This window comes from Fukomys damarensis, unplaced genomic scaffold (assembly GCF_012274545.1).
Source record: "Fukomys damarensis isolate Sample0158 unplaced genomic scaffold, DMR_v1.0_HiC HiC_scaffold_19, whole genome shotgun sequence".
NCBI lineage: Eukaryota > Metazoa > Chordata > Mammalia > Rodentia > Bathyergidae > Fukomys > Fukomys damarensis.
Window position 1 is genome coordinate 20,025,401 of NW_022900931.1, and position 18,210 is coordinate 20,043,610.

Consider the following 18,210-nt stretch of genomic DNA (forward strand, 5'->3'; position numbering starts at 1 on the left):
TCTATAGAATTATGCAGAAAGTTAGATTTCTTCTCCAGAGTCCTTTGGCAGACCTAGAACAACTGCGCTCACTCCTCTTTCATGTAAGAGAAGCACTGAATGGGTCTGAAGCCAGCAGTTCAGATGTTGCTGAAATAGAGGGTATGACATGGCAGCAGTTTGAAGAATTACCAATCCATGATAAAGAAAAAGGATAAATTTTCCACAGACCAAAGGACTAAAAAGAGTATGTGTTATTTGTGTATGGGTGGGAAGGGGGTTCCTCCACAATAAGCGAGCACTTTCTTTCCATTGACTCATGTATTGTTTTGCTCAAAACATTTCTTAAGAACCAACTGAATACTAAACACTGAAGAATCAGGAAGTCATTTGGGAACAAAACAGTCAAGATCCCAGTCTTATAGACAAGATTAAAATTAACCATTGTGCTAATATATTGTAGAATGTGAAAACCTCTCTGCAAGCAAATGCAAAGTATTGTATAAGAATATGTTACAGCCAGATCTAGTCATATCGGGGGCATCAGAAAAAGCTCTAGAAGAAATGTCATATCAGATGGTCTGGGAATGGTGAGTCAGAGACAAAGTTTTCTAGACAAACAGAAAAATTCAAGAGCTGAAGATGGCTGGGAACAAACACACCATCAGTAAGAAGCTGCAGTGGGGCCAGGGTGCCTGGAAGCCGAAAATGAAAGCCAAAAGAAGAGAAGCAGTCATGTGGGGTCCCTCTGGCCAGGACACATATTTTAGTCTGTATTTTAAGAACAACAGAGAGCCACTGAATGCTTTGCATTAGGAAAAGCCTGTGATCAGATTTGCATTTTCAATATCTCTGGGGGTGCTGGAGCAGAGGGTGGAAAGCATGTTACAGAAAGCCTCACAACTGGGAGGTTATTACAGAATCCAGGAAAGATGGCACCTTGGCCCGAGATGAATGGTGATGAAGATCAAAAGAAGCTGACAAATAAGCAATATTTTAGGCAGCAAAATCAACCTAGAACAACAAAGAAAAATGAGAAGGAAGGTGACTGCTGTTGTCCAGCTAATATAACAGGACGTATGGAGGTGTCATTTATTACACATAAGGTCCAATGAAGAATCAAGTTGGGTGAATGGAGAAGGGCTCAATTTACAACTGAAGCTCTAAAGTGCACAGAAAAGAAATGTCATTTTAATGATTAAATTTATACAACTGATATAAAACAAGGAGTCTAATCAAGAACACTTAAATCTAATTGGGGGGGAAGGGAGATGCTTTGTCTTTCTACTAACTCAAAGTAAGAACAGAAACTAATACTGTCATTTTTCTGTATCCATTGGGGATGAGCTCTAGAACCCTCTGTGAATACTAAACTGCAGATATCCAAGTTCCTTAAATAAAATGGCAAAGTGTTTACACAAAGCCTATACACATCCTCCCAGCATGTTCTTTAAATCATCTCTACATTGCTTATAATAGCTCATACAACATAAATGCTGTGTAAATATTTGTTATATAATAAGAAAAAAGTCTGAACAGATTCAATATGGACATATAATCTTTTTCCAAATACTTTTGTCTGCACTTGGTTAAGTCCATAAATACAGAAGCAACAGATATAGAGGACTCATTACAAAGAATAGTGTGTGTGTGTGTGTGTGTGTGTGTGTTTTAGCTCAGCTAACACTTTTAAAAACCCCGTGAATATAAGGAAGTCATAAGATTTTAGGGATGGAAAGGTTACACCACTTGTATATAGCTAAAAAAAAATCTTGCTCACAAAAGTTATGTGTTTAGTTCCAAAGTTCTTCACTGAGAATGATTATGTTGGAAATCAGCCAACTTTCTCCCAATAACTGTAACAGTGCTCTTTGCAAAACCAGGACAGCAGAGGTCTCAGGCTGACTGAGCGCTGGCATCACCTGGATGTTGAAGGCTGGAGCAGGAGTCTCATCTCACACATATTCAGGCCCTGTCTCTGCAGATGCTCATGCAGACATTTTGAGGGGGGCCCAGGATTTGTCTTTTGAAATGTTTTCTAGTTGATCTGGTTGTAGGCCAGATTCAGGGAGCACTATATTTAATAAACGCCCCCATGCTACCTGTCCCTAGACTACTGTATAAGATTTAATAATTGATATTTTTAAATCAGAATTGTTTCTAATCAAGCACTTCCAGTTCATAAGGCAATCAGAAGTGTCTGTTATGAAAAGTATTCATCACTGATGTGAATTCAAAGATTTCAAATTCAAAGTTAGACAAAGAAAGAAACGATAAGAGGCTTTCTATTTCTGTGTTAAAATAACTTATTTCCAGTACAAAAAGATCCAATATAAATACTTCGCTTTTATAAAATAAAATTCCTTTGGCTGTGCTAAGATTTTCCTGAAATTTAAAATAGTTCAGAACTTCTAAAAGTAAAATGTCACATTTAGGTATTTCAAGTTGAGTGTGTGTGTGTGTGTGTGTGTGTGTGTGTGTGTGCAATAAAGATGAAATAGGTCAAAAATGAAACAAGGCCAAGATATTCTTTGTTGATTTAAAAATGCTTGAAAGGATAAAACGAAGGAACATTTTACATGTAAGAGTAAACACTGTCATATAAACAGTATTAATAGCACATTTTATAAAGAATATAAACAGGGGAAAATGTGAAAAATGGAACATTACCAATATAACATAAAATAATGCCTTATATACTGATAAGACCTCAGTGAAAGGAATCACAGAGATCAAAGTAAAGCAAGGAAGTGATCACGGATATAAAGGAAAGACAGAGAGGTACAGGGCTGTAGGTAGGGAGCCAGCACATCTGGCTTCAGTAGAAAGATGAATATAGTGAGTTATTTTTGTCTCGACTGACCATTATGCCACAGAAACATGCAAATTCCTTCCCTGTTTCTTTCTTTTCAAATTCCATAGCACCTTTGTTTCTCTGTTCTTCCTCCCTCTCTCTCTCTTTCTCTCTTGGTGGCCATTAACTACACTGACAGTTTGACAGGCTGAAATAAGGAAATAAAACACTTAAACATTGTTTCCTGATGTATGCATTCATCTCTTCTGCCAAACACAGATATTGAGGAGATACCTCACTCCTCCTGTCAGCTCACTAAATTACACCCCAGCTCGCCGGCAGCTCTGTGCTTGGGCCCCTCAATCTCTGTGTGCCTTGGTTCCTACCAGAATATGCAAGAGTTTCAGTCTTTTCACTTAGAGCCTTCCTTTATCATGTTTAATGCTGTTTTCTTAAGCTATGAATTAGATTTGTGAATAAAAGCTGATTGTTTTCAGATTTAAAAATAAACGGTCAGAATTTGATTTTATTCTTCAGTTTGTAGGTATTTTAAGCAATGGTAAATGAATATTAAAGCACCGCCTAAGTGTCACATTGCTCAGAACCTGTGAAGAGCTGTGACTTTTCTAAATGAGCTACCAACTTACCTACACACTGTCTTGAGAAATCCAGTGATGAAACAAAATGATCAATCACAACACTCGAAAGTGTGTCAGACCACAAATAATAGGTGCTTCTTCCATTTTTATTTGCATGTGGCAACTACAGGTCTGTACAGTAAACTTTGAAAATCTTACAAATAATAATTAAATTTCTTCCAGAGAAGATTGCTATAGATTAAATTTTGAGAGACTAGAAAGGAGTAATAACAGAAGAACAATGAATGATTTTCTTTTTTTTTTTCAGCTTTAATTGAGTTTATTGGTACATTTTAGGGATACAGTGCAGTTACATTCATTGTTGGGATCTTGTACCTCTACATGACAAGTCTTGATTTTCATTTTTTACCCTTACCTCTGCCATGATTTTCAATTGATTTTTTTCTACCTTCTCCATGTCCATTAACATTAAGGAGAAATTTCAAAGTGAAATATTTAAGGATACAAAACAAAAAAAGACATAAAAAGCAAGCCTCCACAACAGTTTTCCTTGCTGTATGCCTTCAACACATTTCCCCAGTACCTAATATACACAGTGCACAAGGTTGTGTCTCATGAAAAAATGCAAAGGAAGCCTTCCTCCGAAGAAACTTGCTTTCAGAGAAAATGCCACAATCATAAGAAACTACAGTGAAAAGCAGAAAGGGGTTGCAAATGGAGGGGCTGATAAAATCCTACCTAGGGGCCAGAGATTTGGCTCAGTGGTGCCATCACCTGCCTCACAAGCTCAAGATCCAGAGTTGGATCACTGGTACTGAAAAAGCAAAAACATCCTACAGAAATTCAGAAGAATTAAGGACATTCCCACACATCACTCACAATTGGGAATGTACAACTCACTTTGGCTATGAGAACAAACAAATTTCTTCTATTTAAAAACACATTTTGTTGTAATTTCTTTATGTTAATGCCCCTTCAGGTCTAGGTCTTGTCTACTCTGTTCCTTACTGTTTTCAAGATAGATACACATGTGGCATGTACCATATATTTGATGCATATAAATACATGTTGAAGGGATGAGTGACATATTTTGTGATAAGTAGTGACTGAATCTGAAAACCCAGAGGATTGTTTTCTGAGTTTCTCATTCATGTAATTGTCTATGTTATTGAAGATTGCCAACAGGATAGATGAGGGATTCATGTAAAAATGCTGGACACCTAAATGATGCCAAAATACAGTCATGATCAGATGATTTTTTTTAATACTTGAGGGCTTCTTTACTTATAAGGAGCCTTTTTGCTCTGATAATTCTTAGTGATTACAGAATAAAGACAACGCATAGGAAAACTTCAACTTCATAGTGTTTCTTTCTCCTCCTGGCATTTTATCTTTTCCAAAGAACGGTGTTCTCTGTATTTTCAGGATTTTCTGACAGTAGTAACTGTCAAAATCACTGCCTTCCAAAAATAGTAATGTATTTACTGCTAATATAAATTAATAGAAATGAAAGACTATTAAAGATTACAAAACAACAAATGCCAAGAGTAGGTCATTATATAAACCCATCTGAAAACTACTTGAGTCTGACAAGGTTAATTACCTTTACAATAAATCACTTAGCGTCCAAATTATTTTGCTCTATTAAATAATATCCACAATTATAAAAAAAGTTTCTTTACTAAAATCTCTTGATTACTTTCTAAAGAAAGAAATTTTATCCCACTTTACAGATAAAGAAATAGAGGGGTGAAAAATTTATCCTGGAAATAAAACAATTCAAGTTTGCAGTGGTCTGAACCCTGCAAACATTTCTATTTTGACCATGCCATACTTGTCATATAATGCAATGACAAAGCTTTTGCTTAAAATTCTCCAGTGCTTCAGAAGGACATTTGTCTTAGCAGTGGACAAAGCTTTGTGTTCTTCTGCACAGATCATGCAGTATTCAAACTTATTTGATTTGCAAATGTATCAATGATAACATTTTTATCTCATGAAAAGAGTATTAAACACACTATATCATCTTGATTTGGGGAACAAAGATTATGTGTGTTTGTGGGTGAGGAGGAGGCCTCCAAGACTTGTTGAGGTAGGAAACGCACAGCAGCACAACTCTGACTAACTTCTCTGACTCCTCCAGCTTTTGTTTTATCTCATTGTCCTCTCAGATTTCTTGGTAACCTATTTCCTTTTAACCTGTTAAAAAGGAGCACAGAAGAAAAAAACTGCTCTTCTTGTTCCCCCTTAGCCATACTTTTGGGGTAAGATTTGAACAATTCTGGCTCCAAAATCTGCACATATTATCTACTGTAACATATTGTCTTCCAAGAGTTTCTGCTGGTTTTAAGAAATCAAGAGTAATTCTGCTTTTGCATGCTCTCAAGACTGTATTCTACATTTGATTAATACATATTTTATGCAAGGATAAAGAAAAAGACAAAGATTCTTGTTCTCAGACTCCAAGACAGTAGGACGATTCTATTCATATTCTACCCTTGACTAAGGAGACATCTGAGTAACACTGAAGCAAAAAGCTATACACCTCTCCCAAATCTAAGTTTAAAAACAGTATCTTCATTTATAATATTATTATACTTTTAGCACACAATATAGAAATGAAGGTAACAGGAAAAAGTGGAGAGCAATAGTGGAGCTATATAGCGATAAGGAAGTAAGAGAAAAAGGAAAGTAAGGGGAAAAGGTAGGAAGAGAGAAGCTGAAAAATTAAGAAGGAAAGGAGATAGTATTTTTGTCCTAGCCATGCCTTTTGATAAAGTAAGAGGTTTGCTTTAAGATAAAAGTGCCCCTTTCAAAATTCAATGATATTTGATTTCTGTGTAGCTAACTCTTCAAATCGGTTAATTACAGAGGCAATTAGTCTAGCTACACACAGGATGTCACTATTCTCTTATATAATTAGAACTAACACACATGTCTCAGGCAGAGAAAAGTATCTGCTAAGATACAATCTCAAAATGTTATGAACTCCTGTCCTATGAGATGTTATTTGGCTCATTCTGGGGTTCGAAGTCTTTGCTGTCATGATCCTGATTAACTGAATAGCACCCATGTTTTATTGTTAACACTGAAGATCTTCATGTGAACTAGGAAAATCGGCTCAAAGTGTAATAATATAAAGTCCAAAAAGAAGAGGAATTGTGGCTTTGCATAGCTGAACAGTAGTAAGTAAGGTCTTATTAGCAAGGCAAATAGGAAAAAGGGAGCTAGAACTGAAAACCCTACTTCTATTATTAGTTTAAACAAATATTCTGACCTAGTAGCCTCCTAGGTTTTTTTGTGCGAATACTTTAATTTACATCTTCAGAGTTTGGAAATTAGTGACTTCTGTAGCTCTGAGAGCCAAGTGGTTCATCACACAAGATGTCTTTAAAGTGACCTTTACTAAAAATTGGATCCATGTAGCTTTGGGGTAGCATGATCCAGTCTTCGTGATACACATAGAATCCACAGGAAAAGTTGTTACATTGCTAATAACAGCATCCATTTTAGTCCGAAACCCCTAACCTCTGATTATTGTTTGTACATTTATCAAAACCAAAATGATAAATTGCTTTTCAAAAGAATAAATTGCTGTATCTAGTACTAAATACATATTCATAGAGGGCACTCCATCCTTCTTGATGGCGGCTATCCAGGATGACAAAAATGGAAGAGACACATGACACGCTACACATCCACGGTTCACTAGCTTGCTTGTTTGCTGTGGTTATAATGAAAGCAAGGTCTTAGGTCAGAGCCTCAGATTAACCAATACATGCCTTTCTCTGGTATGATCATGGGCTACTGTACTGTCCTCGGTGTTGACTGGCTACCTCAAGAAATTGTGGTCTCGGTCATAACACAGTCCGAGAGAGAGATGGTGACCGTAACATAGCACTCAAATTCTAACATCTACTAAATGATGCTCCCCATCGCGCTGCTTCCACGCTTGAGTCACTCTGTGGGGTATGGACTCTGACTCTGCCTTTTAAAGGCTGTCAAACTGTGACAAATTACTCAGTTTTTCTTTATCTCAATGTGATCAGCTGAAAAATGGGAATAATAGCATTATACACTTCGTGGTATATTTAGCAGGCTTAAATTGTATATTATATGCAAAATCCAAGAACAACACTATGCACAAAGAAAAACCTCCAGAGATTATACTTACATATTCTGCAGTGAACGAGCAAACAGTGATGGGGCTTTCTATCTGATGGTGCACGTGTATGTGTATATAAATCTCTAACATAGATGAAATTTAAATTTAACCTTTCACTAGAAAAAGGGGAACCTTAAATGGTTATTAAAATTCTACATGGCAAAAAGTACATAAATTAAAAATCAAAAAGCAGAAGATGTGTTATGTACACAGACTAATTCTCCACACGGAATATGATCATTATATACTGCAAATATGCACTGATAAAAATAAAAATTTAATTTAAAAAATGCTACATGGTAAGTGCACTGAGATTTACAAAGCCGTCTATCAGCAGTGGAATCTCCCCATAGTCTGATTTGTTACAAAAATACCTCTAGGATTTTAATCCAGCCTTACCTGAACACCTTTCAACAAGAAGGCAGAAATGGGCTCTCTTCTTCTACTCCAGCGAGTGAGTTCAAAGCTACTATTGATAACCCAGAGACACACAGGAAATGGAGTGATCTCCCTTACAGAAGATGAAAGATGCCCCTGAGAACTTCTTACATAACGTTTTGTAAATGATCACTGGCTTTACTGCATCTATTTCATTCTCTGTCCTGTTTCCTCTAGGGAGTTCACTAGTGGGTGGGTAAACCAACTAAGCCAGCTAGGCAAATAAGTCATTTTGACTACACTGCCTACAAATATAGAAATACTTGTATATGTACATTCTTTGCTATGTATGCACCAGGATAGCCCCAGAAAGTATGACAATTAAAAGTGTATGACAGAAATTATAAAGGAGCACTATTAGGATAGTTCCTTTGGTGTAACAGCCAAATAATGTTTGTTACTACAAGTCACATACTAAGAGTGGTCTCAGTCCCATAATCTTTTCCCTTGGGGATTTCTTGCTGAGATTCAGTTCTTTTGTGCAGGATAGGAACCTCTAGGTTTTAATATTACTGATTTTGTATTTTTAGCCACAAGAGCAGCCAATTGGTGAGATTCATAAGCAACCAGATCAATTATGTAGACAATAATCCTTAACAGGGTGTGAGAAAGGGAAATTAACTTGGACAGTGAGCCTATAAAACAGACTATAAAATCACTATCAGAATAAACAGTATAAAAAATAGAATTCTTCACAGCCCAGTTCCTCTTGACACAGATTAAGGCACAGTACAATCCAAAACAGCTTTGATGGTAGGACCATGTGATCAGACAAAAAGTCAGCACAAGGACTAGAAAGAGATACCTGTTTACCTGGATGGACACTCACATAGGTGCTAATCTTTTCCTTCCAACTCAATATTTTAGGTAACTTTGGTGTTGAACAACTGCATGGATTTAAAATGACTAATTATTTAGTGATTTTTCTCTCAAATTCTTTATGATCTTGGAGAAGAAATCACAGTAAATTAAAATACTGCAATAAAAAAAAGAGGCACTGGCATAACAACAATACACATGCAAAAAGATGTCTTCATCTACCAGGAGAATCAAGTAATTTGTAAAGCCCATTCCTCAAACACTTCATGCACAGAAATGTGAAAAAAATAATCAACTTATTATTGCTACTACTCACTAAATTAAAATGTATCAAATTCTTATTGATGTTAAAATTCATTTATAACTACCAAACATTACTGCTTTTATAGTTAATATTGTTTAAATGATGAAATTTATCTGGGAAATGGTTTCTCACTAAATTTTGGTGAATCTGTTGTACTAATGTTTTTTCTCTTGCTTGCTTTGCTATTTCCCTCTCTTTCTCACCTGGCTTTTGGCTTTACTGGATAAAAAATAATAATTCAGGTTCAATTTTTGCTACATATAGTTTCACTTTCCCCCATCATTCTCTCTTTCTGCCATCACCCCTGGAACACAGCCAGAAACCATACTGGAGAGGAGCCAGTACGTCCTGTTTTTTGGCAGTTTGAGTGTCTCTGTGTATCTCAGGCTTACCTAACTCACCATTTCCAATACTGAGTAGAAAGAGCAGGTTAGAATAGTGAGCATTTATAAGTCAACTGGTTACATGATACAAAATGTATAGCCTACTCTAGAATTTATGGCAATAACATTTAGGTATCGTGTTACTCCCAGAACAATCCAATTTATAAAGTGCCTATTTCGTATACATAAGGAATAATCATAAATCATTTACATTAAACAGTGCCAAATGCAAAAACACAACTTTCCCCCTAAATTCTGCATGCTGAGATTGATGAGGTTTTGGAATAGAAACACACTTAAATTTTGTTTAAAACCTCTGATTCATTCTAGGTGAACAACATACCCATATATAGGAGCAGGTGTCTGTAGCATGATTTAGAATACCTATGCAACATCTCTGGAAAATATTAACCTTCCCTGAAGAACAGAGATGTCTGAGAAGTAAGCTGGGAATGTGGCAAGAACCCAAATCTGTCATCCACCTCAAACTTTCTTTTCTTGCCTCCTCAGTAAAGAATGGATTTAAAACAAACAAACAGAAAAGACCTTTTCAACTATCTGTCCGACATGTTTTCATCTGCAGGAATTCTTAGAAAACCCGGAAAAGATTATTTAGATTAGCCAATTTTCCTCTTAGATTCCTAGTTAAGAAAAAATTTAAATCAGCAACCGAAGTTATCAAGAGTCCAAAGTGAAACTCAAATATGAAGGAAGATTTTTCTCCTTCTGTTTCTTCTCTAGTTCATGGCCTATTCAGAAAGGCAGCTGTCTTTAGAAATACATGGTTTCTAGTTCTGGAGTAAACTTATTCTTTCTCCCCAAAAAGCTGTTAAAATAAATGAGATAAATGTTTTGACAATTCATATCAGTAAAAATATTTAATCTTATCTGAAACTGTTAGCTACACAGCTGAACTGGACACTGTAGAAGAAAAATAAGAGTTTGAAATTTTCTTTTAATATTTTGTTCCTCTATCTTTTGCCCTTTAGAAAGAATTTATAGGGATGATATTTTCTTCCTGGCTTAACCTAGAACTTTACAGTATATCCATTGATTTGTTTCACTCAAAATTGATTAATAATCTAAAATTTTTCTTATACATTAAAATAAACTTGTTCTTTGAAAAGCTCACTTCTCTGACCAACTTTATTGATGAGACATTCCATGGAGAGAAACAATGCCCTATCATGGTTAAAGTTGAAATTGAGTATGAAAAACAGATAAAGAAATGTATATATAGCAAGAAATCTTACAAACCAGTTTTCAATGAATAAACTACCTGCTACTTCCTAGTCACAGATAATGGACATTGTATAAAGATATGCTGTGATCTAGAAACCAAAACAAAAGAAAAAACATATACAGAGAGGGATAAAAGATTCAGGAGTTTATCAATGGAAGCTAGAATTAGTGGTAAAATGTTTGGGGGAGAAGTTTGTTTTTGTTTAAATAAAAAGTATTCATCTGAAAAGTCACAGACACTATAGCCTTTGTAGAAATATTCTGAAACCTAGTCATCTCAAGTAGCTGTATTTCATTTGCACTGGTTGGTGATTTGAGGTATTTTTCCACCACTAAGAGTATTAAACTTGAGGAGCAACTGTGGCTGACATGAGCCATGAATAGTAAGTTCTTGTTAAAAAGTATTCCCCTCCATAGGGAAGAGTGCTAGTTTCAGAAGATTTCTGTTTGTGTGATGAAACCAAAGGTAGCACGATGCACCTTTCTTTGTTTAACACATTTCTTCTTCCAAAATATCTGGTTAACACAGCACTGCTTCCCACTTTTCAGTGCCATTTTGACTTGAAAAACAAAATTCTTCTTGGGCTCAGTCAAGCAACTTGAAACCCCAGGCTAATTCGTCTGGTTAATAAACTGAGGAATCTATGAAAAAATAAAGCTAATTATGACTTCATCTCAAGGACTACCAGTCTCTGCTAAAAGATTACTTTCTTCCTAACATTAATAAAAATACACAATCACTATATAACCATTTAAAAAGTACTCATATCTTCCTATGATATTACGCTCTGTCAATTTTCTCTAAATTTCTCAATTAAAAATTAAGAAAATAACTCATTTGTCATGGACTCCAAAATAAATATAGCTAAAAGGGAAATCTTAGGAAATCACTTTCCTTTACAAACTACTTTCATAGACCTGCTTAATACTTTTCAACTGCATTAAATTGAGGGGATGTAGGATGTGGAGATAGGTTCCAATATCAATAACAGTTGTTGAACCAACATTGAGGAAAAACATTTTTAATATTTCAATTTTCCAAGGTTATCAATATAAAGTTCTTATCTTGAATAAAAGTGGGATTTTTTTCTCTCTTTTCCTTGAACAGAATAATAGCAAAGAAACACTTTCAGGCTAGACCATTCATTTCTACTTTAGCTAATAAGAAAATGTAACCATTTGTTAGTCTTAATTTAGATAATATTACTTCAGCTGCTTGCTATACATTATACTAATGTTACCTCATTATTCCAAACAACAATGCCAGTAACAGCTCCTTACCCTAGATGGCTATAGGTACCAAGGCTGTTTTTATTTTGTTCCAGAAAGCACACCTTTAATACCAATTTTCTTTTTCACTTTTTTTTTGCAATATTAGCTTTATTATAGTAGTCCAGAGCCAAACCTGCAATACGTTGGAGGTACACCTGTACCGTATTACATATCGTAACCTCTTGAAGGTAAAGCAAGTTCCATGAGAGCAAAAATACTGTCTTCATTCTTTGCAGTACTAAGTACAATGCATTTCACTTAGCAGATAACAATAAGTCATACTGAATTAGATTGCTATTCCTTTATGTCAAGGTCAATGTATGCAAGGTTAATAGTCATTAGTGGATCAATTTTTCATTTTAATCATGTTTAAGAAACTTTAAAGGTTGTAACATGATTGATTCAGAGGAAGAAATACACCAACTGTAAAAAGGACTAAAATAAAGGAATTCGTTGTCCTTGTTTTTCAACATGAGACAATACCTCTTAGTTTATTTTTCTAAGCTTTTTTTTTCACTCTTTTGTATTGCTTATACAGATTAAAGAGATTCATTCTGGCAGATTCATGCACATACATGACATACATTGATCATTTCACCCCGTCATCTCCTGAACCCCACCTTCCCCACTAGATTAACGTTTTGGGGGATTTCTCCACATTTATATAGCTGACTTCTTTTACTTAATTGTAACTGGTTTTCCCTGATATTTCCTATATAATATTCCCCTCCCTATGTTCTTCACTTCTGTCCATCCTACCCGTCTTTAATCCCATTACATATTGTCAAAATCACATGCCATTATACTCTCTCTTAATTCAGTACAGGATACTTTGTCAGTTTTCTGGTCCTTTTCAAAGTTTACATAATGCAGGATTATTTTCCAGTTGAGAGAAAAGAATAGATCAGGAGGAAAGGAAACAAGGAAAAAGAAAAATAGAATTTTAAAGCAGGACTCTTAATAGAAATCCATGAAATAGGTGTCATTAACAGCATAATAAACTGAGATTTTGTTTAGACTCACACAAGAAAAAATATTTTGGCTAAATAAATATCTTTAGCATAGATTAGTAGGAATATATTTTGATGCATTCTGATCTCAAGACTTGGTTGACATAATTATGGGCCCCTAAAAGTAACTGCTGGGGTTTAGAACACTTGCCACTTCCTTTGAACTGGCTCTATAAATGCCAAGACTGAGTATTTTAGATTAAGTGAATAGATTAATAAACATCTTTGGAATATCCATCATTAAGGCTGATTTATGTTCTACTGCCAGCAGTAATTCAAAGAAATGCCATGCTCTTAAAAAATATTGCATGTTGTTCTCACCACTTTGCCAATGTTATGACACTATGTAAGAATGACAATGTCTATATTCTTTTGCAGTGGTAACTATTCACAAAAACCAATAGATATTAAAGCACTTTAAGTTTACATAGCCATCAGCACAGGAACCACTCATATTTATAACTCTGATGAATGGCTTTTCATTTATAAATTTATAGTGTATCCATAATTTCTTTAGGGAATCAAGAGGGTCATTCAAAAAATTGCCACAACATTTATCTATGCAAAGATGATGGATATGGTTTGTGAAATTAAATGCTTTTAAAAATTAAAATCATATTGCCAAGAAAGAAGCATGTTCTTTCCTGGTTTGCTAGCAGTTTAAAATGATCAGAACTGCACTCTCAGCAGTTATGATGCTCAAACTAGGTAGTGTATTTATACACTTATTAAATATGTCCAAATATATCATTGTTAGGGTCACACAGCATCATTGTTAACTACTGAATATGAAGTTTAACTTAAATTTTTAATTTTTTTCCAATTTTACTCTGCTATTTAAAGTTACAAAATATGTAAGATACCATTGGAAAAATATTTATATTTGCTGCACTGACTTCATATCCTTCTTCGTGACTAGTTTCAGCATACTGTATGGCTTTTTATAAGTATACACTATTATAAACTACTACAATATGTATCATGCTGCACATAAAATACAGTGGTACCTCAGTTGACAAATTTAATCTGTCGTATGATTTTGAAAAAAAAAATGGCCACATTTGTGTATGTGTGGAAAACATGGCAGCAGTTGTGTTTGTCACCCAAGGCAGACTTCACCAACAAAAACAAAATTGTGCCAAACACTCCTGCTTGTGAACAAATTTGTTTGCAAGCAAAAGTGTTCGTGAACCGAGGTATCACTGTGTAGTTTTATCAAAACTCAACATTAAGTACAAGACCTATTTTACTCTAGCACAGACTTTGCTCATTAAGAAAAATGGATGAAATAGGAAAGATAAAAAATAATCATTACTAGCCCAATAAAAAAGCAATGCAGAATGAGAAAATAGATTCATTCATAGGAAAATGGATACATATTGAAGATATATTCCTAAGTGAAATAAATAAGTCACACATGTGTAAATACCAAATAGTTTCCTTGGTGTGAATAATCTGCAACAATGCATAAGATTCTAATAAGATTACTGACATTTAGAAATGGGAAGAAAAGAGCTAAAGGTGCAGGGAAGGTGGGATGGGTAGGGGAAGAGTAAAAAGGGAACAGAAAAAAATGTGAGAGAATGAAAAGATGAAAATAAAGTGTTTGTAGATGGGGAGGGGAGGAGGGGGTGAAGGGAGGGTAGAGGTAAGGGGAAAAATGAGAATCAAGACTTGTCATGTAGAGGTACAATATCCCAACAATGAATGTAACTGTACTGTATCCCTAAAATGTACCAATAAACTCAATTAAAGCTAGAAAAAAAAAAGCAATGTAGTAAATGTTAAAGAAGAAATTGACATTGTTCCTCTGTATGATACAGTTGGATGGCATTCTTAGTCTCTCTTGATTTGCCATCAAATACAAATGTTTTTTTAAAAGTAGTTTTGCTTCTTTAAAAAAATCAATCCTATTACTACAAAATCTACTGAAAAACTGAATCTGAAAGAGTTTAATTATTTCATATGGCTACATGAACAACAATCTCCAAAATATTTAACTTTCTTTAGGATTAGTTAAGTCAAAAATTCCAAATACTGGACAAATTCACATGCGAGGTATTTCTTATGTATGAAAACCTCTATGTTTTGCTCAACATAAACATAATATTAAAAATAATAAGTATTTTACATACCCCAGTGGATCGCTAACTCCTTGTGAGCAGAAACATATTTTTCATCATCTTCGGGTCATCAGTGGCCAGCACAGCACCTGGAATATAACACACACCCACACATGTATTTGAAAATTGAATGATACAGTGCTGATTGGAATCCATTTGGAAAGTGCAAATTCAAAGAAATAACCATTCTGCACAACAACTTTCCTCCCCTGTACCCTACGTTATGAAAGTAGCAGTGTATATTCTTATGAATATGAATGCCAACATTATTTTTAAACTCATTTCTCAAGTAATTGCTTCTAAATTCATATTATGTTGTATTATGGAATCTTAGTTTTGGTGAACCTAATACAGTCAAGCATTTCAAATTATGTCCTTTGGAGTTAGGCTAACAGAGGTCCAAACCCTGGTTCTGCAACTTCCTATTTATATAATCTTGGACAAATTACTTAGTTTTGCTAGATCAAACTGTCTGTAAAATAAAGATAACTGTGGTATCTTTCTATTAATGTTGAAAAGATTAAAGCAGACATGGCTTAGCATGCTAACACACAGTATACTGTTGATAGATGATAATTATTATTTGTTTTCATTCCTCTTCCACTCCCACCCTTTAATGTGGTGAAGAATTAACCTTGCCCAAAGTGAGATGGGCCTTTGCTTTCAGCTAGTAGGAAGTAATATCCTGGAACTCAAAATGTCACAGGAATATCCTTGTTTGCCTGGAGGCATTGGCCAATCTCCAGTTTAATGATGTGACTTCTGACTGGGGTATTGGGACATGCAGTATCTGTTTTGCCTCAACAAGGAACTGGAAACTAAACACCAACATCCAGAAGAGGCTGGAGGCTAAAGGTTGTCTATGTGGAGTCTCAATAAAACATGATCAAGTCTCAATAAAAACTCTGGACCAAAGATAAGCTTCTCTGGTTGGCAATGTAACACACTGGTGCCAGGAACTTAACACTGCTCAAGAGCAGGGGATGTGCTGGGTATGACCTCAGACTATGCCTTCTGCATTTCTTCCCTTGGCTCATTTTAATCTGTATTCTTTCCTTGTAAGAAAATGGGTATATAACAGGTTTCAAGGAGCTTTGAAAGCCTTTCAAGCAAACCGTGAAACATGAGAGTGGCTTTGCAAACCATAAACTTGCACTTGCAGTCAGAAATGATGGCAGTCTTGTGTGGAGAACTGGTTCACTCTAACCTTGACACTGAATATCTGTACCATTGGCTAAATTCTCCTACAATTCTTCGGTAAAACCAGGAACTCCAAAAGGTTCTGACAGGTAGCTTATTGTACCACTCAATTAAATTCAGTAGAATTCATAATCCAAACTCTTGTCCAAGTGGTATTTGTGTACACACCATGTGCCACTATTTATATTTTCTTCAATTTCCAGTAAAAGATACAGAAAACTTTGGAGTTTCTTTTGTTGTTGTTTGGTAGTGTAAATAGTAGAGATATTTAGAAATGAATGGATCGCATACAAGTAAAGTTTCTAAAGATTAGTGAGAGTAGACCTATCAAAATAAGATACTAGAAAAATAAATGCACTAAACTACACTGGTTTTCAAAAAATATTAATTAAATTCATTCTTACACAGGTTATTCTATGCAACAGATTGTTTACACCCTATATTTTAAATAAGCTTATTATGAATAACAGTTTACTAAGGAGAACTGTAAGATGGTCCAAAAAAATCTCCTCAGCTGGTGACTGCTCTGCGTGATCCCTGGTAATGTGAATATGATAGATGATTCTGCTCCCATGAGTGGGTATATTATGTAACACAGTTGACTTTAAGACAAATTATCTAAGTAGGCCTAACCTAATCACATAACTCCTTTTTACATGCTTGACACACCTGTGCTCTGGATCTAAAAGCCACATGGCAGGAACAGAAGTAGCCTCTAGAAGCCACCAGAGCTTGTCGCCAATAAAGACAAAGGGACATCAGTTTTGACAACAACAAAGACCTAAATTTGGCCAACAACAAGATTAGCTGTAAACAGATTTTACCACAGAGCCTACAAGTAAGAACTCAGGCTGAATCTCCCTATTGAACACAGATGCAAAAATCCTCAATAAGACACTGGCAAACAGAATGCAGCAAATTATCAAGAAGATTACACACCATAACCCAGTAGGCTTCACCCCCAGGATGCAGGGATGGTTCCACATATGCAAATCGATACATGTAACATACCGTATAGACAGAGCCAAGGACAAAAACCACATGATCATCTCAATAGATGCAAAAAAAAGCATTTGACAATGTGCAACACTCATTCACAAAAAAATGCTACAGAAAATTGTAATACATGGTCTTTGTCTCAATCTGATAAAAGCCATCCATCACAAACCAATAGCCAATATCACACAAAATGGACAAAAACTGAAAGATTTCAGTAAAAAATAAGGAATAAGGAAAGGATGCTCACTATCATGCTCTTATTCAATATATTTCTGGAAAGAGTGGCCAAAGCAATTAGACAAGAGAAAGAAATAAAAGGAATATGGATAGGAAAGGAAGAAATTAAATTATCATTATTTGAGGATGACATGAATACTCTACATAGAAGACCCAAAAACTTCACCAAAACACTTCTAAATTTAATAAGCAAATCCAGTAGTGTAGCTGAATACAAATGCAATACTCAAATCAATAGTGTTCATATACACAAATAACAAACTCATTGAGAGAGAAATGAGGGAAACCACACCTTTCATAATAGCATCCCCCAAAAATGAAATACCTAGGAATTAATCTAACAAAGGAAGTAACACATCTTTACATTGAAAACTACTGTACTCTGAAAACAGATTGAAGAAGATATCAGAAAATAGAAAGATAACCCTTATTCTTGGGAAGAACAAATGTAATGAAAATGGCTATACACCCAAAACTGTTATATAGATTTAATTCAATATTGATCAAAATAGCAATAGCATATCTGATAGAATTACAGAAAACAATCCTAAAGTTCATTTGGAACCAGAAGAGATGCTGAATAACAAAAGCAATTCCGGGGGAAAAAAACGTTAAGCAAGGGGCATCATAATCCCTTACTTGAAAT

General features: G+C 35.0%; 1 protein-coding gene across 7 annotated transcripts in view; it reads right to left on the reverse strand.

The window, feature by feature from the left end:
- Positions 1 to 18,210, reverse strand: part of Sox5 (SRY-box transcription factor 5) — a 936,135-nt gene that overhangs the window by 751,640 nt on the left and 166,285 nt on the right. For all 7 annotated transcript variants that reach the window (XM_033766292.1, XM_010615329.2, XM_010615302.2 and 4 more), the window contains one exon: positions 15,141 to 15,217. The gene's annotated coding sequence lies outside the window, so the exon portion shown is untranslated. The remainder of the gene's footprint in view (positions 1 to 15,140; positions 15,218 to 18,210) is intronic.